General features: G+C 42.8%; 1 long non-coding RNA gene across 6 annotated transcripts; it reads right to left on the bottom strand.

The window, feature by feature from the left end:
- LOC110396611 lies at positions 1,895–24,718 on the bottom strand. Of its 6 annotated transcripts, none has more exons than XR_002437103.1 (4): positions 24,299–24,718; positions 23,651–23,815; positions 4,523–4,691; positions 1,895–2,017 (listed from the first exon to the last, which is right to left on the bottom strand). It is a non-coding gene; the product is annotated as an uncharacterized LOC110396611 (long non-coding RNA). The 6 variants fall into 6 exon arrangements; XR_002437104.1 differs by lacking the exon at positions 1,895–2,017 and adding an exon at positions 7,502–7,625 and having other exon boundaries at positions 4,205–4,691; XR_002437105.1 differs by lacking the exon at positions 1,895–2,017 and adding an exon at positions 7,502–7,578 and having other exon boundaries at positions 4,205–4,691.

Raw genomic sequence — 24,769 nt, 5'->3', positions numbered from 1 at the left:
TATACTGTGCTACTGGAGCAGCCTAGGAAAAGGCATGAGCATAGATTGCCTTGAATTGTCATCGCCCTCTCTGGTTTTGTGTGCCTTGGGTCACTAACCTGACTCACTGACGCCTGTTTTTGAGGTTGAAACCTGCTGGTTCTGGCTGTTGTCCCAACTTGGGTGACAAGCTGAGACCTGCCATCCCTATTTCACACCTCTCTCCTCCCTAGGCCATGAAAGGTGCCCATGGCAGCTGCTGCAAGAGGATGCTCTGGGAAATGGAGTAGTTAGGGGACAGGGCACAGCTTGGAGGGTGGTAGGGAGAGAAAGAGCAATCTGTGATGGCTGCAGCAGCTGTAAGGGGGGAGAGGAAGGAGGCAAAGCAGCACAAATGATGGTGGAAGAATGCTACAGTTGCATAATCTACTTCTGAGCACAGAATTTGCTTTGCAGTATGGAGCCCATGAGCCCGCTTCACTGCAGTGCTGTCAGTGGGACTGCGAGGGTATCACCCCTACAGACTGCAGCCTGCAGAGAGCAGTGGGCTGTGTGGGGTTCACTCTTCTGCCCTCATTTCATACAAAAATGTTTCGTATCTTTTTAGCTATATCATCATGCCACACACTCACAGGGCAAGGGCTGGTTTCACGTCTGCTGTCTACCAGCTTTTAAACAATTTTTACCTTTGTCTTGAACCAAAGGTAGGGGAAATCAGCCCTCTGACCCAAATACTGCCTTCCTGCAAAGCTACCATGTTAGCACAGCAGTGTTCAGACATCACTTGGCCTCTGCCAGTGTCCTTTTCCCTAGACCTTGTGTAAAACGAAAATAAAAAATACAATTATTTCTCCACCTGTCTTCCTCTGCTCTTCCTTCTCCCTCCCCTGCTCAGTGTCTGGTACGTGCTGTGGGAAGGTCACAGGCTAACAGATGCGCAACAGCCAGACTGTGAAGGTCAGGTACCAGGAATTCACAACAGCAAGCTGAGACGTTGCAAATGGCTGTTTTGGTACTGAGAGTCCTGGGGAAGAAACAAACACTGATTTGGGCTTATCAACAGCAGCACATCTCTCCTGTACTGCTCACAATCCTCCCATGTATTTAATCTCTCTGCAGTGCTTTTCAGATGCCGATGTTTTTTCTGACAATACAACCAGTCCATTTCAGATGTGCTGGCAGCACTTTGAAAGTGGTGTTGGCACATTCTTCTCCTCCTTGTGAATTCTTGGTTTAGGGAATAAAGGTCAAGGGAGAAGTGTGTTGCTGATGGACGCATGGGTGCCACTGAGAGGGAAGGAATCAATGAACCCTTGCTCAGGTGTAGTCTGATGACAGAAGAACAGAACTGGGGAGGGAAATGGTATTCTGGAGCCTTTAAAAAGAGCTGTTCCACTGTCACACATTGCTTCTCAGAGGAGATAGGTAACTATATGGTGCAATGGAACTTACTGGTCTGCAAATCACCAGTCCAGCCCTACCTCTTGTTTCTGCCTCGTACAGCCTGTGCTTCTTCATCTTGCAGTGAGGGGAACGGAGCCAGGGCTTTCACCTCAGTTCTGGTTGCAGTCAGAAGCAAAGCAGGTACAGGCAGGATCAAGTGTCAAGAGCATTTAATGAGATGTGAAGGACGTTATCCCGAGAGAGCAGACATCTATCTCTGTTGAGAAGTTCCTGGAAAGAGTTCCAGCACCTTGTTTGGGCTCCCTTCTTCAGAATCCAGGTCTTGTTTTGCTCCAGTACTATGGTAAGCACGTGGGAGTTTTGGGCATAACTGTCATGCACATTTGAAATAGATTATTTTAAATGGAATACCTATTAACTTTTATACCTTTCTTGACGTTGTTCTTGAGTTTGCACTGTTGGCACAGTTCAGATCTCAGTTTCTCAACCTTCCGCAAAACTGACAAGACCACATTTTGTATTGCATGAGCTGCCTCGGAGGAAGCTGTGCGTTTGGTCGTTAGAGCTTTAGCTGCACGGGCCTACTGGAAGGAGCTGAACACAGCCAGCTCAGGGCAGTAATTGGATGCACCTGCTAAAATTGTAGAAAAAATAGGGTTGGAAGAGACACCAAGAGACAACTGAGTCGTATCCTCTGCCTAAACCGTATCTATTTCAATCCGAATAACTGTATTCTTAAAAGCTTCCAGAAGTGGCAATTCCAGTGTTCCCTTAGGCCGTTTATTACAGCGCCCACAAGAAATCTAGAAAAGCTCAGTGGTAAAATGATTCCAGTGATAAATTAAGCAGCTCAGGCTTTCAGTTAAGGTTGCTGGTGAACTCAGTACATCTTAATGAATCGGTTACATCCTGGCTATCTTTTCAATCATCATCTTCAGTGCCACAGCAGATAAAGAAGAGCACAAACAGATGTGCTTGGTGTCTGTGGCTCTGCACCTCCAAGGATGGGTTCTGTTTGCTGTTTTTGTCATGGCAGCTCAGCCTGTGGACCACAGCTGTGTGACAGGAGGTTGGAACCTGAAGCACCCGATGCCTTGCCCACAGCCCCAGTTCCTTCCCGGAAATGAACCTTTTCTTACTGATGCAGACATCAGCTGACTGCCACATAAACACTGGGGCAGAGTACTGCTAGAAAGCACGGTTGAAAAGGGCCCAGAAACATCAGGAAGTAAAACCACACTGGTTCGCTTAGTGGGGATCATAGTACTCTTCACAGATACTGCCAAGGGCTATCTCCTGCGTCTGACTCATGCATTTTGCAACCCAGTGGAGATAACAGGGTAGTGCACGATGGAATTTGGTCGCTGTGCTCTTTGCCTAGGTATCTATTTGCATAAGAGTTTGATTCATCACACCAGTTATCATCTAAATGCTCTGGCATGTATTCATCCAAACGGGCTGGCATCTCAGATGTTATTTAACACTGACATTGATTTAATACCAAAGGTTTTTTATTGGGTTTGATGCCAGGGCTCTGGAGGAGAGCTTCACCCGGTTAGGCTGACAGGCTGCTGTTTTCTTATACGTCTGTATGGCATCCAGAAGTGGGCAAAAGGATACATTTCTAGCAAACAATGGCAAATCAAATCCATGTCTGTACTTTCTTTCATCTTCCATTGCCTCATCCCTTTTCTTCAATATCAGCTTTTTGGGCCATCATTCTCCTTACTCAGCGCTAGCCAGCTCTACTTAACTTGGTTTGGGGCATTTGTCAGCAAGTTTGTGAAGCTGCTTGCATGTGTGTGCACCACTTAGTTGTGTGTTGGGAGAGAGCATCTCAGACCTCTACGATTATATGTGGATCTGCAATTGCACAGTTGACTGTCTCCTGGAATTATCAGTTTTCACAGTGGCTACAGATGCAGGGAGGAAGGAGTAGCCACCTCCCACACTACCCATATCTTCACAAGGAAAGGACAACAACTTTAGCCAAGCTTCACAGGCACTTTCCTCTCCCCACACAGGATTATTTTATGGACTCCTGCCATGTCAAGTATTGGATACGCAGTTGGAGAAATATGTTACAGCTGAAAGGTGCTGCACTAACGAGACCCCCCCTAAACACAGTGCATGCCATGCTTGGGCCCCCGCAGTCTTCCACACACAAAAATCTTCCCTACAGCTCTGTGTTTTTCTTGTTTCTACTTCTTATAAGTATCCTGCTGTATTTCATGCCTACAAGGGGCAACAGGAAGGAGATCAACTGGAAGGCAAAGAATCAGTCAGCAAGGCCATTTAGTAACCCAGAGCTCTAAAGTACATCTCTCCTTGGTGCTGAATCATTCCGTAAACAGGTGCATTTCACCTCAAGAGTTTTACTTTGTTAAGTATTATGGAATTTGGAGAGATCTGAAAATACGCTTACATAACTGGTTTATCCTATCAGTAATGTTGATAATTGCATACCTTCCTTGGCTGGCAGACTAAACTGTGAGTAGTCGTACACCGAATTGAACTAACAAACAACAGAAAACCAGATGGGATTCATCTGTTATCATTGTTATTCAGCATTAATCCTTAAATGTAACTGAAACACAGTGAGAAAGCTCAGGCTTTGTGTCTGTTAAGAGTCAAACGCCTTCATCTCCATCCTAACACAGCACAGACAGTGCTAGCTTACAGATCTGTAATTGACAACCTTTACTCCAAATCCTTCAGATGCCAGTTGAGGATTAAGTATCATCCCTATTATTTCAGACCAAATCTTGTAATTCCTATTATCTGTATCATACGAGGATACGCACCACTACAGTCCTGTGAGGAGGATGGTATAGATCCATTTAATAAAATCTTCGAAGAAGCAAGGAACCGTCTTTGAACTGCAGAATACTCTGAACTTTGGTAACAGATTTTGAAAAAAATGAAATAAATAGAGGCTTCATTCAGCTTAAAACATTCATCAGTGAATTCAAGTGGTAAAGCTCACTATAGTAGAACAGCCAAGATGAGAAACAAGCACTAAACAGATTCTTTAGTCCACAGAAGGTGGATTCTAAACTCTGTCTTCAGAAATTTTAATAATTAGACTTATTTCCAGGTATACCAAAAAGATTCTCGCAGATCTCAAAAGAATGCTTACCCCTGTGGGTGAGGGATAGCCAATCTATTACAAGTCACCAGTGGATTGTCTTGTAAGATACATTCTTCTATGGCTGGTAGGGTTGTTGCACGAATTCATCCATGCAGTCCTTCTCCTGAGATCAAACACAACATGGAAGTGGCACTGATGAGGCAGCTCCAGCATCTTCCTAAAAGCAAACAAAAGGAGACAGAACAGATACATAATTTCAGGAGCTATAAATTAACCGCTAAGGATTAAAAAAAAGAAAATGTTTACATTCCTCTGGTAACCATGGTGAAAAATAATTAGAAAGAATGTTACTCAAGATCAGGCACTAAAATTATTTACAGCTCTTTAAAGATGAAGTAATAAACAATTAAACACAATCAGTCCCTATACACTGCACACATTGCCTATGTTCATTAACTAATGAGATTCTTTTTGTACTGCGGAGAAAACAGGTCACATTTTGAACACATGAGATTATTCAGATTCAGCTGCTATCTAGCACAATACCATTCCATTTAATATTCATTCCATGGCTGGTGTTCAGTGCCAAATACAAAACTTGCTAATGGTTCAGAAGATGTAATAAAATCGTCACTAAATCAGGAGCATCACAAAGTTGAGTGGGTCAGAAAGTCACTCGGGCTTATTATCTGAGATAGCATTTGAACAGGAAATCAGAGCAGCCATGCTTGGTTTGCTATTGGCTATCCAGCTGAGATCCACATGGAAGAGATACAGCACATGGGGAAAAGGGCAACAGCTTCCTCTGAGATGATTTTCAGTTGCTGTTAGTTCTAAGAGCAGAGTTCGGAAGGAGCAGTGGACTGTTGCTCTTTCCATCAACACGTAATTAACATTATCAGAGACCCCAGCATCCTTCATTAATTCAAAGCATTCCACCTGTTCTTTCCTAGTGCAAGCCCCTGTACTAATGTAACGTTTGCCAGATTTAGTGATCCCTAACTCAGTGTGGGGAGGCACCCACTTCTACAAATCTATGACATCGTGGTTCTCCTCCAACTCCTACCTTGAGGTGCCGTTAAATTGTGCAAAGCAATGTAAAATAATAACATCTAGTGGCTACATGTGTTAAGCTTCACATCATAAACATAAAAGACTGTTGAGGAGGATGCAGCCTATCTAAAACTAAGAAACCAAGGGAAAACTGGAATGGCAGTATGTCATATTGCAATACACACTGCAGTCAGGGGAGCAGATAAAGCACAGACCTTTGTTACTACTTTCTGTTCATGGATACAACAAAACCTTTCAAAAAAATGAAAGTGATGCATCTTCATTTTCTTTCGGTGGGCAGTCACTGTCCACGGCAAAAAGAGCTACGTAAAGCGAGCTGTGGTTACGGCATTTAGTCCAGCCATAGTTTTTTCAGTCCCAATAAATGGACTAAACTGAGGCAGAAGCGACTCATTCTTCTCAATAACGTTGCTTCTAAGTAATTGACAGCAGAGAACCAAGATATTGGCCTATGATAGCAAGACAGAAAAGAGCAATCCAAGAAAGTTCCAGCTGTAACTTTATGTTTATTGCAGTTATGCCAAGTTCAAACACATTTATTTTCCTATTCACTGGACTGTATCCCAAAGGGGCAGTCTGGCACGCACCCATGAGACACAGACCCTGCAAGAAATACAGAGGGATATATGTGGTTAATCTAATGGGAAATAGCTGCTAGATGTTTAAGTCAAGGTTAATGCTAATTTGCACCTCTTGCTTAATAACTGAGATTGATAAAAGTGCATAACAGGATAAAAATACTGCCCTTTGCCCTCCACTGTATCTAACATGTATGAATGTCACCCAGTACTTTAGACTCCTTCCCACAGCTGAGCCAAAAGCTGTGTGGAAGGCAGAGCTGAACTGCAAGGAGTGATCCTCTGTTTGCTTAACACGATTCTTACTTGACTTCCTGTCCATTTCAGCCGGGCTCCACGCATACACAGCCTGTTTGGCAGCAGCATTATTAGTGAGCCACTTACGTTTTCCATTCGTTTCTTTTACATGCGTAATACTTTAAGTGAGATTTAAAAAAAAAAGCTGCTATTGATATGAAAATGGAGACTGGAGGCCGAACCAATATCATGACCGTGGAATGTTCATGTTCAGTGGAAGAGTAATGCTTGACACACGATGACGGTCTGTTTCTTTCAACACAATCACAACCAGCTCAGACAAAGATGTTCCCTTTCGTTACAGCAGCGCATGTATGGACATTGTCATGCTAACAGAAATGTTAGCTCAGCAGGAATTTGCTAAAAAGGAAAGCAAGGAGAAGCTGTTTATGAAAACTAAGAACTGTAATAGCTCAGTTTCACTTTTGCTTCATGCTTTCAACACCGCAACTGTGAAGCTGCAATCTGAAAAGGCTCCGTCTGCTTTCTTCTCTACAGAAGTCTCAGTAGACGAGCTTGCAAAATAGGTCTCCCAGGAACATATTCTGACTAAGAAAGGAAAGAAAAGCTTTATACATATATATATATGAGCTATTCATTGAACTAGATCTGCAAAAATATGCCGCCTGAGAGGAATCCACTTCTTTAAATTAGCAATTTATATAGCAGAGATTGAAAAAGTGTGGCTGTTCAACTCCAAAATACATTTTTACATCATATCACAGGAAAAGCAACACACCTGAAGCTGGACTTCTGAATGTGTGTAAATTGGATTTGTGTAGGGGCGTAAGGACAGGAAGAGAACGGCTGCATTTAACAGGGCGGTCAGGATCTTTTGGAGGGGACTGCAAACTGCTTCCCTTGTAATCTGAAAGGTTTGAGGTCTGAAAATGTTGATCTGAAAGCTCTGTGTTCCTTCCGTGTGCCAGCAAAGCAGAAAGCAACTTTCATTCCTTTCAGGAAGCATTGGGAGTGTGTGCAGAAAGAGCGTGACTGATGGTTTCCTGGTGAGCTGCAATGATGTGCCACCTCTCCATCACTATGCCAGAAGACTCATGCTGAGTAAACCTTGTCTCACCTGCTGCACGTTTGGGATGAGTGACCTCCTGCATGTAGAGAGTCCCTCCTTTATCAGTCTGCATCAATGACTGGTGGCTTAGAGGACAGAAAAAGGGAGCTTTCAGCATTTGATTTACTGCACGCTGAAAAACAAAAACAACAGAACTTTGCTTTCTAAAGAATGCTGTTTTACTACAAGACAGCAATGGATTGCTAATTACTGAATGTAAAAAGAAATTGGTGACTTGTATTATATGGGCAATTATTTATGCTGCTAGCATGAAATAATTAAAAATTGTATTCTGCTGATTTTTATACAGAATATTATGACATTCTGGCAGAACACAGTACATCTGCTGAGAAACTAGCTCACAGCGTGCGATACCTCCTATCTTTGCCAATATTAGCTTTATGGATCTAGTAATAATATTATGCTAATAGCTGCTGATTGCTATTTGTGTACCAGACTGTTCCAATACCATGGTGATGAGCATGCTGTTAGTGTCTGGAACAGATGGACAGAACATGAGAGATGTTTGCCTTGATTTTAAGACAAATAGGATTACCTGTTTCATTAACAAGGCTACATGAAAGCACGGGCAAAAACATGTGATCCTATCACCATCTCCAGTTGCTGACGGGAAGAAGACGACTGCACATTTGTTAAGGCACACATTGTATGCCACAAACAACTTACCCTAACTTTCAGAGAAAGCAAATCTTTGAATCACACATAAAGCTAATGCAGCTGTTTCGTGCTGTTAAGAGTAGAAACTAAATTCACCATCTCCTGTCACTCCCTGCCAGCTGCACAGCTCCTTTCCAGCTCTCTGCAGAGGTGATACTTGAGGCTGGAGATGGGGGCATTGCCTGCATGCTGCTCAACACCAGTGGTTCCTTACCTGCTGATTTGAAGGACACCTCACAAGGGAGAATTGCTACAGCTTCCATCCTCTCTGGAGGAGAGAATTAGAACAGTAGCAAATACTTCTTCATCTCATCTTTTCAGTATCACAGAGAAATAAAGAGAAAGGTACAGTTCAGTCCTGCTATGTTGTTTCTTTAGCCATACCATGGAAGTAAAGATAGCGACTTTATTCTGCACTTTCTTCTTCTCGTAGAAATGAGAAAGGCCATGAGACAAAAGAAAAGGGAAACATTTTCACTGTAGATTTTGCAGCTCTGTTTAGAATTAAGAGCATGATATTGGAAAAAAAATCAATCTCAGGGCAATACAGTATTGTACAATACAAGGTATGATGCCATATACTGATGATACTTAATGATTGAAAAAGCAGTTATGTAGGGAAGAGAGCTCTGACACAGAGCGCTGGGGCCATAACCATAACAGCTACTTTGCTATCTCAGTGAAAAGCCAAAAGAAGAAACTGGAATCTACAGCTTTCATAGAAGAGCTGCCAGTTTCCCACTGGTATCAGAAGCCAGGCATGTTTGGGAAGGAAATGACCTATTGCTGCACAGCAAAAGAAGCAGGAGCAGATGGCGTGTGAGCAACTTTCCCAATCACTGATCTGCCAAGGTCACAAAACAGAAAGCACAAAGGTACAACAGTACAAATGGTTTTAAGGACACTCATTCAGCTCCTGCCAGGTCATCTACAAATTCTGGGAGCACTTCATTCTATTTGGCATGCAAAAAGGCATGAAATAAGGCCACCGACATAGATGAGATGTCAGATCACCGCAGTGATATATTTCCTCTTCCCACCACACTCAAACCAAATTCTATAAATTACACATGTCAACAAACACTAGCAGTATGCTGAAGCACCACAATCATTCAAATGAATGGTGGCGATGCCTCGTCTTTAAATTTAATCGTCTGTTAATGCAGCCGGGAATGCTGTTCAGAAGCGTCTGCTTGTCCTGCTGCACTGCCTGGCCTGCAGACAGATTCACGATGTCAGGCTGCAGCAAAGAGCTGTGAGAGGAGCTGCTGAGAGCCACTGCCAATGCTACCAAAGCAAGCACTCGCTGCCTTGGTCTGCCAGTGTAATGTGTGTCCAAGGGTGAAACAAGTAGCAATCATGCAAAGTGCCAAAGGTCTTAGCAGGGGATGATAATTGGTGTGCAGCCTCTGCAGCATGTGTCTGACAAGGTCACCACTAGTGAAGGTGTTTGCCATGGTGCATAGACAGTGAGGAGTGAATCCTCAGAACTGAAATGAGAAAACTTTCTGCTGTGCTTTCATTTTCCATTCCTTTTTTACTGGCAAGAAACACACGTCTACATCTGACCAAGGCATCATGTCATACTGGTACAAGCAAAAAGAGATTTGGGGTTGGTCCTCACTCACATCTAAAATACACAGCTTGAGAAAATAACAGGAAATAGCAGAGCAAAGACAGTTTCCAGGAACCATAGTGCCAAATCAGCACTCTGTTCTTAGTGGGTTGATGAAAAAAAACCTTCTCTGCTTCTCTGTGAAGCAGGGTGAAATATAGAACGATAAATTCTATTTCTGTAGAGCTTTGCATTTGCAAATACTGGCTGTATTTCCATCTGATTCCAGTAGCAAAAACAGGTTAGGTAGGCTAGTTAGAGTAGAATTCATTTAGAAGCTAAGCAATGACAGCTGCACATACGAGACAGCATGCCTTCCTCCTTTTGAGGGATGAGTTCCTCCACCCTGAAATGGGTATCTAAGATAAATGGAACAAATCATTTTCTGAAGTTCCTTCTTCTCCTTATTGACTATTGACCATTTGCTGAGACAAGATGGCTGAAATATAGGAGGTAATTCATTTTATTTCCTCCACTGCTTCTGAATTCTCTTCAAAATGAAAAGCAAAGCAGTGTACAATACCATCATGAGACTCCATCCTTATTGCGTCAATAATTCAGTCTATTCATTTTCACCAGAAAAAAAAGCAGATGTCCCTTGCACCGGCACTAAATTTTTAGCCTGGCTTCTAGAAGTTAAACTACATGCTTTCTGTTAACTTTGTTAACATCCCCATATTTTGCAGAGATACTGCTAAATGACTACCACGTATTGGTCTGGAATGATGAGGTTGTATTTCAGGGAATGAGAGCAGAGAGTAAAAATCATAGAATCGTAGAATTAGCTAGGTTGGAAAAGACGTACAAGATCACCTAGTCCAACCATCCACCTACTACCAATAACCCCACTAAACCATGTCTCTCAACGCTCTATCTAAATGTTTCTTGACCACCTCCAGGGACGGTGACTCAACCACCTCCCTGGGTAGCCCGTTCCAGCGCCTGACCACCCCTTCAGAAAAGTAGTATTTCCTGATGTCCAGCCTAAATCTCCCCTGGAGCAACTTGAGGCCATTCCCCCTCGTCCTGTCACTAGTTACAAGAGAGAAGAGGCTGACCCCCAGCTCACTACAACCTCCCTTCAGGTAGTTATAGAGAGCGATGAGGTCACCTCTGAGCCTCCTCTTCTCCAGACTGAACAATCCCAGCTCCCCCAGCCTCTCAATCTTTACATGTGTGGCTTGGCGAGCAAAAAATATGAGGAGGAGGAAAGAAATGCAAATGGAATGAAAAATAGTCCTCTATATGTGCTGTAACTTTCAGCTTTTCTTAGATATTCATCAGTGAAGTCTGTGAAATACTCTTGAGCAATACTTATTTTGTTAAGCTGACAATATTCTTTATAATTTTTGAAAGATATATTATTTTTCCCTACAACCTCGTCCCACCCTGATCAGACTGCACTTTGAATATAGGGTAATTCATAAAATCTTCTGTCTGTTCCGTTTCCTTCATATTAATGGACTTGCCAATGTCTACATTGCAGAACAAACTTGCCTAAAATAACTTGCATCTATATATGAAGAGAGTATAGCTGATCACTCTGAAAGGCTGCTGAGCTCAGAATCTCATCTCCAGTAGCATGTATATTTATTTTATTAGATTAAAGTAACTTGAAGAGGTGCAGCAAGGTACTCAGAGTTGTTAAGTGCCACTTTGCCACTATGAGGTCCCATGTGATGATGTTCCAGGCATTGCTAAGCTGGCAGTCTCTTGCTTGGCTTGCTGTAGTGGTGTAAAACTTACTTTTGGCTTGATCTACAGGGAGACACAAGGAATGCCAAAAGCGTTTCTGGAAAAGGTGATCTGAGATGTTGGGACTTACACTGAGCATAGTAAGTGGAACACTGTTACTGTTACGGATGTGGCCTGTGCTCTGGGGCAGCAGAATCACACTCTGTGAGGCTTTTATGAATAAATCTTGTTTTCCATGATCCAGACAATGCTTCTAACATACTTAGCATCAAGGGAAGAATGATAAGGGCAGAGTAAACAAGTTATGATGCATCTCCTAAGTCCTCTCCCAGTCTCCAGCTTCCATAATCATTTGTCTTTCCTTCCTCCACGAGCATACTTATGTCTGCTGCCAAGGTTACACACAAAAAAAGACTTTTTCCATTCACAGAATCAAGAGGACCATTCTGTTCATTCACTGTGCTAAGAACAAATACCCCAAAATACTCATTCACACGCTATAGAAAGTGTTACTATAAACAGAAAAGGGGCATTTAATCGTCATGATATTTAAAGGAGGCCTCAAATTATATTCTCTTCTCTCCCCAAGCTTGTTTCTATATAGAAGAAATTCTGGTCCTTACTGAAGGAATACTGCAATTATAAAGCAGTGGAATTACAAGAGTGTAACCTGACAGGTGAGCTTTTGAATAAGGAATAATATTTTATATTTATTAAATTAAAAAATATGAACCCTGATGCAGGAGTTAATACTTGGGAATAGGACTTTTTTTTAACGATTCAGTCATTCTATCTTTTTCAGCTCTGTGGTGCAGCATCTAGCCACTGGTATCAGTTGAATGTTTTTGTATGGAAAAGGCAGAAGTACAGGCTGATACTTCCTCCTCTCACTTCAGAAATAAACTGTCAGGCCTTTTTCATACGCTGTAAAGGAAGGAGAATACCTTTCAGGAAAATGTAAGGATTTGCTGTTGAGAACTTGTAACTAAAGTGGAGTTCTTTGGAAGACAGCTCATTTTACTGTACATACCCCACAAACTCACAGAATCACAGAATCGGAGAATTGCAGGGGGTGGAAAGGACCTCAAGAGATGAGCGAGTCCAACCCCCTGCTAAAGCAGTTCCCTACAATAGGGCACACAGGTGGGCATCCAGCTGGGTCTTGAGTATCTCCATAGAAGGAGACTCCACAGCTTCTCTGGGCAGCCTGTTCCAGTACTCCATCACCCGTACTGTAAGGAAGCTCTTCCACATGTTTGCATGGAACTTTCTATGTTCAGGTTTTAGACCATTACTCCTTGTCTTATCACTGCACATCACTGAGAAGAGCCTGGCCTCATCCATTTGCCTCCCACCTCCCTTTAGAAATTTTAAAACATGAATTGGATCCCCCCATCTTCTTTTCCTCAGGCTGAACAGACTCAGGTTACTCAGCCTTTCCTCGTATGGGAGATGCTCCAAGCCCTTAATGATCTTTGTGGCCCTCCGCTGCACTCCTTCTAGGAGATCCCTGTCTTTTTTGAGCTGGGGAGCCAGAAGTGGACACAGTACTCCAGATGTGGTCTCACCAGGGCAGAGTAGAGGGGGAGGATCACCTCCCTCACCCTGCTGGCTACGCTCTTTGTAATGCACCCCAGGGTACCACTGGCCTTCTTGGGCACCAGGGCGCACTGCTGGCTCATGGCCAACTCATTTATGATACCCAAGGTTTAGTCCTAATCTGCTAACAAACATTACATCCAATGCAGGAAAACAGCCAAACAAGCCCAAAAGAACCCCACCTCTACTACCTTTGTTATCCCTGGAGCAGATTCTGATGTTGGCTAAGCCAATGCAAACACAGACCAAACAGGCAAGATACTGTTAGTTTACAGCCCTGCAAACACTCTCAGGCAAGAGTCAGCTGAACACACCAGTCATGCCATCTGGATCAGTGTTGTGAAGGAGTCATTTTGTGGCTTTCACGATGTCCTGAATTCCTCAAAGAGGGGAATCCCAATCTATCTACCTCAGTATTGTACAATATTATCAACTGCAACTGTTGAAAGAAGGGCTCATACCCTACAGGCTGACTGGTTATTAGAATCCAAAAAGTAACGATTGGATAACGAACTGAACGTGGACATCTCTTTCACAGAATGATGTAAGTAATGATATAAAAGCAGTGAATAGACATTAACTTCATCAGATTTAAAAAGAACTTATCCTTGGATAAGAAATGTCATTAGACCACCCTAGCAAACACATACTAAAGTCTGGTCGAACCTGTTCTTGCAAAGGCTTTCTGGAAGCATAACCTTATAGTTGTCAAACTTCAGTAGCTATCCTGTTACAAGCCCTAGCACATGGAGCTTCATATAACTTCACAGAGGCAAAGAAGTCTTTTTACTGTATTTATATACATAGTCTCCAGTTCTAGTTACGTCAACAGAAATTTTGTATTTGATAGGAAAACATCTCTACTCAGACAGATAAAGCATTTTGCTTTGTGCAGTCAAAACCCGTGTGTTTACACACAGTGACATAATCTACATGAAGTCTACATTTTACTTCACTAAGTCTGGTGCAAAGCATACGTTACTGTATACATTTTCTCATCTAGTAAATAACCGAGTTGCAAAATAAAAAAAATAGAACAAAATTTAAAAATGAACCTATCACGAGTGTACAGTGTTGAAAAATTGTATGCCAGCTCTCTACAGAACAACTTCAAAGGTCACAAAGTGAAAGCAGGTTTTAGTGATGCTTCCATTTGCCCTTTCTATTCCAGACCCTCTCCTCTCCCTTTCTTTCCCTCACATGAGATGACATCACCAGGGCTGGAAATCACTATATCTGTGGGAAGTGCCTTCTCTAACTGTTTTGACTTCTTAAGGAAAAAGGCCTATGCTATCGTATTTTGTGTATGAGTGCATATTCTGCTGTTATCACTTCCCCTTCAAATAACTTTTGAATCCAGCATCTGCTTTTCAAATAAATTTGAAAGCGATGTCAAGAATTCAAATTTATTGCAAGTTTAGCAGACATAGGCAGCCAACCAGGAGGAGGAGATCCAAACGGCACCTCCGGCCATGGGAAAGGATGTACCAAATTCCTGTTCACTAGACCATGTACTTGGACAGACACAAAGACCATCCAGGCCAAGGAAAAGCTTGGATCAGATCTTGCACCTGATTAGATGTGAAAGAGCCCAGAATGGGACACAAATCCATTGGAATCCACGCTTCACTGATTCCACTGCTTGCGGATGTACTTGCTCATTTCCCTTAGACTTTCCTACCACACAGAGAGCTAGGGTTCCCGAAATGTCTGCTCATGCCATTCACAGCTAAAGATTATCCCTTATACTCCAACTATTCCTTCTTCTTAGAACCTCCAGTGCATATGCAGTGAAGACTTTTTTCCAAACTTGGAATAGATTCCTTAGTGCCCCCAACCATGAAGTAGTACTTTAAACACACCATTTCAATCTACCTACAATTTTTCTCAGTATAAGAACCCACTTGCTTAAGTGGCCTTATTTAAAATGTGATTCTGCTCATTGACGTTGGCTTGTATATGAGTCAGCCCTTTTCCTTCCGTTCATAGAGCTTGGATATTCAAGCCCTCCAAATAGAATTAACATCTCTTTTGTACAGGCAGTAGCCATGTCTGCGATGCTATATGCGTGTGCAATAGCAACGGGACTTGGGGTCACATACAGATGATTTCTTTTACATCTAGCAACACCAGTGGATAGGATTAACGCCCTTCAGATGCGCTAAGAGAAGAGTTCATGGGAGTATTGCTAACTCAGGTGATGCAAAAACAGTTGCCACATGTCAGAACACGATTTTAAACGGCTTAATAAAATCTACCTAATAGTGCTTAATATGAATTAGGGAGAACTCAAAGTATCCCTTCTATGACAGGTCAGTAATTAACAGCCAGCAGGACCCACAAAGCTGTGGAAGGAAAATCTTCTTCCTCTGCACATCTGGATCTGAAACAAAACTTCTGTTGACATCCTACACTATCCAATGCTGCTGCCACTGTTGTGTTAAGAAAACCAAGGAACAGAAATGAAGTTGTAGGATTCCAAACACTTTAAAAAAAGGAAAGCGTATTTCTCCAGCAACACAGACATGATAAGGCTCAAATTTATTGTGCTTTTTCATTGAGCAGAACATCTTTTGGCATTCCAGTAATGTGGCTGTGAAGGAGTGAAAATTACACAATTTAGTTCAAACCCTTACACAGAACAGCTGCTAGGCTCAGCCCTCCAGCTGAGAGTCCTGACAGTACTGCTCAGCTGTACGAAGCAAGTTGTGCACATCCTTGCACAGTTTCGGTGGCCTCACTTAAAAAATAAACACACATACACACACAAAGACAGATGCTCATCTTGACTCCAAATAAATCATTTAGATATCTGAAAAATAGCCTATATTCTATAGGGAATAAAAAAAGCCATTATCTCTTTCCTGCTCCCAGCCATCTCCTTTCATAAAATTGCTACAATGGTGGAAAATCGGAGTCTTCTCTCTTTTTCATATTGAAGTGAATTGGCCAACGGGATTCCGTGTTACTAGTGCTGAATGCTGGGACACACAGAATCTGTGCACATAAGCCTTATTTCTTTAGGGAATCTGGCTCAACAAATCACCCCTCACTCTTCTGCATTAGAAAGACCACTGCTAACTCACCCATGTATCTCCTGCCGATGAAGGCTGAAGAAACAAAGCAAACAAATGATGTTCGCTGAGGAATAAGTTACTCTTTGATAGTCAGATGGAAGGAAAGTCTCTGAGGAAATTTCATCACCACACCCTCCCAGTTACTGAGACTGTGTGGAAGTCACAGCTGGGCGACTGCTTATGCAAACTTACGAAAATGTTTGTTTAATGAAAAGATTAAACAAAATGTTTCACAGCCATGTCTTCTACATCTCACAGGACTGGACTATTACAGAAAACCCAATCTTGGATTCATGTCTGCCCAGGTAGACCACTGTCTCTGTGGGGAACAGATCTGTGCACGCGCAGTTTAACCAAAGGATTCCAGTTGCAGGAGGAAAAAAAAGAGAGTACTTTTTGCTGTGACACAACAAAACAAAACAAAACAAGGTTAGGACATGAGTTCTGTTATGAATTAAGGCTTATACAAACGTACACGTTCTGTGTAGAACAGATTTGCAACGGATTCTATTTGAAGGACGTCAGATGTAACACTTGCTACATGTAAACTTGTAAAGAAAGAGTTTTCATGTGCATCACAAGGAAAAAAAGAAGAAAAAAAAAAAAGTAAACTGAGATTTGGTCCCAAATACGTTTTTTTAAAATGTGGGACTTTGGGAAAAAACAACCAAGTGATACAAAAAGCGTACAAGTAAAATTTCTATCATGCATACCCAGTGGGCAAAAAGCAATGCTGCAGAACTCTCCCGGCTTGAGTGAGTGGCACTCTTTGGGATTATTCAAAGATTCCAAGTGGGATGTCGCATGTGATTCATTGAATCTTTTTTTGTCTTTTTCCAACTAAGCATTTTCATAGGGAAAAAACAATGATGTCATCAAGTTCCCCTCTCTGCTGAGAGAGGATAATTGCAAGGTTTTGTTGATTTGAACATTGCAGTCAGTGACATTTTTAATCGAAGTAGGTTCATTTGCCATTCCTTTGTTGTAGCTCATGAGGGAGGCAAAAGTACCCTATGGATCTCCTTGTGGGCTATAGCCAGACCATGGAGGACCATCCAGCTTTCCAGGATACCTCAAAGGGGTTGGAGAATTAGAGACTCAAACAAAACAGTTCAGAATTTTGGGGGGACTTATTCTTGTCTGGAACACGATTTTCCTCGAAAGAAGAAACAAACCCAGATGAGAATGGGACTGATTAAATAAATTGTGCTACACTCCTTCCCTCTGAACAAAATATTAAAAAATCTGAGAAAACCCATACAACTCCAACATTGCAACTACACAGAAACTTAGCTACATTTTTAATTACTGGGCACAAGGGACAAAGTTAGTTGTTTCCATCTTCAATATCTAAACTGCAGTGTTTAAAGCAAGGACCCAGACTCTGAGCTACTTGCGCCCAGCTCCTGCTAGCACTCAGGTCTGAGTGTAACTGACAGACAGCAGTGCGTTGCTACTCGAGGCTGCCACCTCCTGCCTGCAATCCCTGCTCACTCCATGGCTGGCTAGTGGCCTGGTCAGGGTGCTGTTTCTAAAGTTCTTCTGCTTGCAAAGCTAATTCCACACAGAAAGGATATTTCTTGGAGAATAATTAGTCACCGACAGTTACATGAGTTACAGGAAGCAGAGCAACTGTGCAACGTGTAGGATTCATCTTGGGAACAGTTATATTTCCGTGGATATCCAAAGCTGTCAGACCAATGAACAATGCAGATCCAGAAAGGAGATGGTTTCCTCCTCAAGAAGCACTATGCTGTATTTCAACAGATGCTCCTCTCCATTTTAGGATACGCATGGAACAATTGCCAGAAAAAAATACATTGCCGACATCTGAAACGTCTCATTGCACCTAGAAACTGTTGATTAAAGGAGGAAAGATCAAAGAGAGAAAGGCTGCACTTTTTTCTCCCAATGATTAATACTAGCTTTACCTTCAAGTGGCAACAAAACTGCCAAAATCGAGAAATTAGAGGATAGCCTTATGCTTTGCACACCTCAGGTGTCTGAGAGTTCTTTGCTTCTAATCAATTAGACTGCTGCCTCACAGTCCTTCATTCACATCTGAGACCTTCTTTCCCCGAGCCTGGCTATTGGAATCCCAAGTCGGTGTGCACTTCTGCATCATTGTCCAGTCTGAGACCTTGATATTCTCCTTGTAAAGGAGCACAAAAATCCTCACGCAAAAGTTCGGGCTGCACCCAATTTTCACCTGAAATTTAGAAAATCTTTCCTCTTCCAACTATTTTTCCTTTCTTTCATTTGAAACACAGGACAAATAAGCTCTGCAAAATTACTATGGCAACAAGCAGCAAAAAAACAACAACTGTACAATCACACACAGACACACACACAAAAAAAAAAAAACCCACAAGAAAAACTTCCACCTCATTATTTTTGAAACGTGACTTGGGTTGCATTAACCAAGTTCTTATCCCTAAACAGAAGCACAGTAGGCTCTCCTGCATCCCATTGACTAGGAAACCAAGATACAGGTGCTTCCATCTCCTAACCTCTTGTATGCTGCTTCCAAGTGACACAGGTGTCAGGAATTCTTCTCTCCAGTGTCCCTGCACGTGGCCTATTTACTGAGCACCTACCTGTCTGCCCTCACGTCCCACTTCCATGGGACTTTCCACTCTGATATTTCTGGTCAGACCTCATCTTGCCTCAGCCCCTGAAAATCGCTGCTTTATAGCTCCCAGTGTGTATGGAATGTCCCCAGTTCAGGAAAGACATGGATCTCCTAGAAGGAGAGCAGTGGAGGGCCTGCACTGCAGGCTTTCATCTCTACAAAACCACCACCACACAACAAACGACGCAGGAGTTGATAACTGCATAATAATTATGACAGGCCAATCTATTGCAACCAGTTTGCCAACAATAACTTCTGATCACAAATTTAATATCCTTATCATCACATGCATGTGTAGACAAATGGAAGCCAGCTTGATTCCCAGGGACTTCATTTTGTTCAGGTCACTCTTTATCACAAACTTATTACCGCATCCAGATACAGAAGAGTTAAATAATACACATAAAGTACTGCTACCCCAGGTGTTATCTTCTGTGAAGCTTTATTCTTTTTTAATTATTGCTATTTAAAAGGATATAGCAAGGACTACTTTTAAATAATAGCATCTGACAATATTTCCCTTCTAAACAGTCACCATGTTTTAGTAGAACCAAGCATATGTTCCTGTAAAAGTATTCTATAAAAACAGAATTAAGAAATGCAGGAAAAAATGGCTAGAAAAGCAATTAAGTAATTTGTTAAAAGTAATGCTTACTTCACAGCAATGAGGAATTGATTTGAAGTCTTGTTTTTTGAAAATTTGAGGTGTAAATAGACTTCAGCAAGCAGAGTTCTACCATCAGGAAGTTATGTCAAAGCAGGGTTCTGCATTTGCTGTGGGTAAGTTTTGAAAACTGCATTTGTTTTTTATAAAGTCAGTGTCCAACCTCACAGTAATCAAAAATCAGCACTGTGCTTAATGCATTGGACTGGGCATCAGATAATTTATATTCTGGTCTTGGCTCTGTCTTAGACTTCCACTATGCCATAATCACTTAAACTCCATTCTCAGAGGAGGTGTTTAAGTTGGGATAAGCCAGCTTTGCCTGCTAGACTGTAATATCCAGACCCCCATTCTCAGAAGGTGGTTTCATTGACTTCAGCTGGTATGAAAAGAACTCAAAATCTCTGCAGATCAGACTCCCAAAAGTCTGAATGGCCAGTGGTGTTATCTGGGTGCTCTGCAAAGTGCCCATAAAATGTTACCGATGGCATAATGGAGAATTCCAATCTGTGAATACTTTACATATGCTGCACATACCAAAACAACTACAAATCTTTTAGGGCAATGGGGAGTGGAGTCCAGAGCACACAGAGGCTTACTGTGAGTGAGGTGTTCAATGCCCAGGACTCCTTGTCTGCAAGTTTCAGTGCTTCTGTTGAGGTTGTCAGAAATGAAAGTGCTTCAAATAAGGAGCCATAGCTGAAAAGACAGATTTTCTCTACCATAAAGCAGTCTGTGGCCCCTAACTTCTAGTGAAATCAATGGAAGTATATGTCCTATAGGGATCTGGGCTGTTGTGACCAAGTAGCATCATATATCCTGTGATCAAAATTCATTATGATTTGCAATATCTGAATTCTATCATATAACTTTGTCTGTATTTTGAATGGCAGATGCCAAACACACTAGAAATTCTACACAGAATTTAAACTTAAAGAGGGGAGATCAAGGTTGGATGTTAGGAAGAAATTCTTTACTCAGAGGGTGGTGAGGCCCTGGCACTGCTGCCCAGAGCTGTGGGTGCCCCATCCCTGGAGGTGCCCATGGCCAGGTTGGATGGGCCCTGGGCAGCCTGGGCTGGTGCAGGGCAGCCCTGCCCATGGAGGGGAGTTGGAGCTAGATGACCTTTTAAGGTTCCCTCCAACCTAAGCCATTCTATGATTCTAAAACTAAATCCAGCAAAATGTGACTTTTACAACATGTTCTTACGTTAGCCTGGAAATGAATCAACAAAAACAAATGTTTATAGTGTTACTCTGCAATGCTAGAGAGGAGAAATTTTCTCTGTCTGGTGAAGAAATGTTGTGGAAGAATCCCCAGCAGTACAACCCTGTGCTCTATGTATTTTAATTATGCATCCAAACACCTCACTCAACAATCCAAGTGCAGCACACACCGGATAGCATGATCTAGGTGAGGAAGTTTTGCAACTATGCTACTGCTTCCAGCTTGCATGACTCAGACTGGGTGGTGCTAGCAGGGAGGAGAATCAGAATCCGGTCCTTTTTCACTGCAGAAATTGAGGCCTGCTGAGCACTCTCTCCTGACACAGTTTGGCACGAGTTGTCTTCTCTGAGCATGAAAATTACCTGCATGGGCTACCAGAACCATGCTGCTTCTGGCACACGAGTGAGTTTGGGTTTGATAACCAAGGATATTAAAGATATTAAAGAGTTAGCAAAGGTCGGAATCCCTTAATGCTGGTGACGTAGCCATGCAATGCTGGGGGTGGGTGTGCTGGCTTATCTGCCCCCTAACCCATAAACTATTTAGATGCATACTGACTGCCTGAATGTTTCTAACTTCCTGTTTCCCCCATTTCATACATCTAGCAAATAATACACAGTGTTTAGTCTATTCTAAGAGTTGCTTTCTTTGAATCTTTATTTTCTTTTGATTTTGACAAAGAAATAATGTAGAGGCGAAGGTAAAATGCCTCAGTGGGAAACAAAACAGATTAACTAAGAGAAAAGGATTAATACCAACACTTAAGGAGGGTGTCCTTCCCTCGACCTGACAAACAAAACTGGAACCAGCCTCAACAATGTCGGGTCTGGCCTGAGTTTCGCCAGCCTGCACAGAGCTGCCATGGGCAACTCCTATGCACCCGCACTGCAATGGCTCCGTAAGAAGCGAAAGTGGGACTGGAAATGCACCATTTCCTGTGCTTTTATATTCTCCAGGCTGCCACTTTGTTTAGTAAGGACTTTTCTCGGGCTGATCAGACACAGAAGAGACGCCTTCTGTTCCTCCTGGACCCTCCTTTGCCTGCTATACCGAGCAGAGCTCCATATGTATCAGTAGCTCACTTTCCCTTTCTGTTCTGAGCATTTCCTGCCTCTGCTCATACAGTTTCTCTATGCCTGCACATTAGGATAAAGGCAGGCCTCCTAACTGGCAAGTTCCTATAAATCTATTCAGCTCAGTGCAAGACAGATGCAGTACTTATCTCAAAAGCTTCAGCACTCCACTTAGTCATCATACTTTGATTATCTTCTATCAGGAAGCCTTGCCCTCTCACTAAAGCCACAGCAAGTCACTGCACCATCTCCTCCTAGGAAATGGTGGGTAGTTCTCTCTGTGGCTTTACAAGCAAACGGGCTCTAGCTTTTTGGCAGGGAAATTTTCCGTTCATACAATGTTATGTGAAGTCACTTTACAACTTACCTCAAGAAAACAAAGCTGTGAAGTATACATACAAGTTTACTCTGACGACAGAAAAATACATACATTTTTTCTTCTTATTTCTTTAACAACCTTGAAAGCAAGTTTCACCAACTAGAATATACATCATTAGACTTATGTACAAAAGAAATACTGTGTAATGTGTACCCTGTGTATTTTGGATATAGTTAAATTAAATCTCTCCTGCTACGATTTATTTGTACACATATCGTGCTATTAGAATGGCTCAAGCATGTCACAAATACTGACACTGCAGAATTTCTGGAATATTATGCTGTTTCTTGATGCCACTCATGCAGACAGTGGATCTTCTTCTCCACTTGTGCACTGATGGATGCCCTCCATTACCCTGCTTGCAGCAAATGACACTGACAAGTACAGACCATGACAAAACGTCTCTCCCTGCTACTAACAAGCCTGCTCCAGTGCTCTGCAACTTTCTTAAGACACTGCATTTTCTATTTTCTTTTGAACATGAAGTAACATCTCAGTCCAACTAAATTAGTCAAGTAAGATTTAAAATAGACTTCTGTGCAAGCCACATACTTCCTCTCCTGCATTGCACATGACCTTCAATAAAACACCCAAAACTTTTAAAGCTATTGAAAAACAGGCAGCAATAGTTGGTAGCAAGAACAGCGATGGCTACACGGTGCAGTACACAAGTTCCTCCTTATCACGTCTATTTCTGGTGCAGAACTTGTGTCCCTTTAACATGTCATCTTATATCTAGACGCGGCAAATTAACCGCTTGCTTTGCAGGGATTGGCAGACTTCAGTATCACTGTTTCCTGGGTGTCTTTAATTACACGGTAATTTCTGACTGCAGCTATCAGACTAATCCCTTGGGTTTCCTTAACTAATAGGCTAAATCCCTGGTAGAAAAAGGCTCATGTAATAAAAGCTGTGGGGATGTATATTAATGTAATAAAATTAAACTCATAAACATATTTATTGAGATCTACTGAACGTTTAATCTCAGAAAAGTTCTCAAATGCATTGCTTGTTTTTTTTTTCCTTCAGGACAAATAAACACTAGTTTATCTCAGAGCAGAGAACACCTCGCCACCCTTCTACACAAGGAAGCATAGTATAAGCATTCTGTCTGACTGATCAACAGAGGATTAGAACCCAAACTGAAACACTTCTCATTCATGGCGCTCAGGCGCTTTATTCAAGAGCATAAGCATCATGTGGCATGGTACCTATCCAGCTCATTAAACTCAGACTTGGGTTTACGATTAGGTTAAACGATGTGTCCAAAATTACATAGCAAGTCTAACAGTAGAGCAGGAGGCAGAGGCTACTTCCCCAGTCTGAGCCCTTTACAGTGGGTTCAGCAAGCTGAGTGACTTCAGATATACGATCAACTAATTTTTTCTGGACAAAGAACAGTCTTTTAAGGCAACTGTTATACATATCAAGTAACAACATAAACCCTTCACTTTTATGAATATGAAAATATCACACATTGAAGAATTGAATATATTAATGTGAAACTTATCTGTATTACCGTGCAATTCATACCCAGGTACTAATTCATACCCAGCTGCTAATGCTCCAGAATGACCAGGAAGTCCTTCCATTATATCTGCGTTGTGCTGGTTAGCTCATGTATATTCGGATGGCTGAATGCTTCAGAAAGCTGAATGCTTCGTGTTCTTTTCATTCTCAGTATCTGAATGTGATTAAAATTTTAAAAAAGTTAAATAGTATGGCACACATCCTGCTATTTCTTATATTTCAAAGCACAAAAAATCACGGCTGTTATTCATGCGCAAGTCAGAAACTATACAGAAAAAGACGTGCTTCTCCCATCTCTGCTCCACCTAATTGCAACATGCTCTCATTCAGAGTGGATCAATGTAGAGAATTATAAAGCAGGGGAACAGAATTACAGAATATCCTGAGTTAGAAGGGACATACCAGAATCACTGACCCAAACCCTGAGCTCCACACAGCACCACGCAAATCCAAGCCCTATGGCTGGGAGTGCTGTCTGAACGCTCCCTGAGCTCTGGCACTGGGGCCGTGCCCACTGCCCTGGGCAGCCTGTGCCATGCCCACCACCCTCTGGGGCAGAGCCTGTCCCTAACCCCCTGACCCTCCCCTGACCCAGCTCCGTGCCATCCCCTCGGGCCCTGTCCCACATGTGGCACACCTGGCGCTTCGTCCCAGGCAGGGCACGCTCCTGCTTTCTGGTGCCTTTTGGCCGGCGAACACAGGAGCAGCAGGCCGTCAAGAGGTAGCCCAGGGGATCACACTGCTTTATTTGGAGGAACGAAACGCAGAAGTGGGCAGCGCCACTTGGGAAGGGCTCTCTTTCAGGCCTCAGTCTGGGGGGGGACGGCAGAGGCTGCCCAGAGGGTCATGGAATCTCCTTCCCTGGACACACTTTCGGGCAGCGCGCTCTAGGGGAGCAGGAGGGCGGACTCGATGACCTCCAGAGGTCCCTTCCAACCTCAGCCATCCCCTGAACGTGAGGGGTCACGGGGCGAGCCGTCCCTGGCCTCCCCGAGCAGACCTCGCCGCCGCCATGGCAACGGCGGTGGGCGGGGCGAAGGGGCGCCCGCTCCGCTCCGATTGGCTGGCGGCGGGGCGCTGACGGCTTCCGGCGTGCGCGCGCGGCAGG

Source organism: Numida meleagris, chromosome 3 (genome assembly GCF_002078875.1).
Source record: "Numida meleagris isolate 19003 breed g44 Domestic line chromosome 3, NumMel1.0, whole genome shotgun sequence".
Classification (NCBI taxonomy): Eukaryota; Metazoa; Chordata; class Aves; order Galliformes; family Numididae; genus Numida; species Numida meleagris.
The sequence above is the reverse complement of the archived record's forward strand: the minus strand, read 5'-3'. Positions and strand labels throughout refer to the sequence as shown.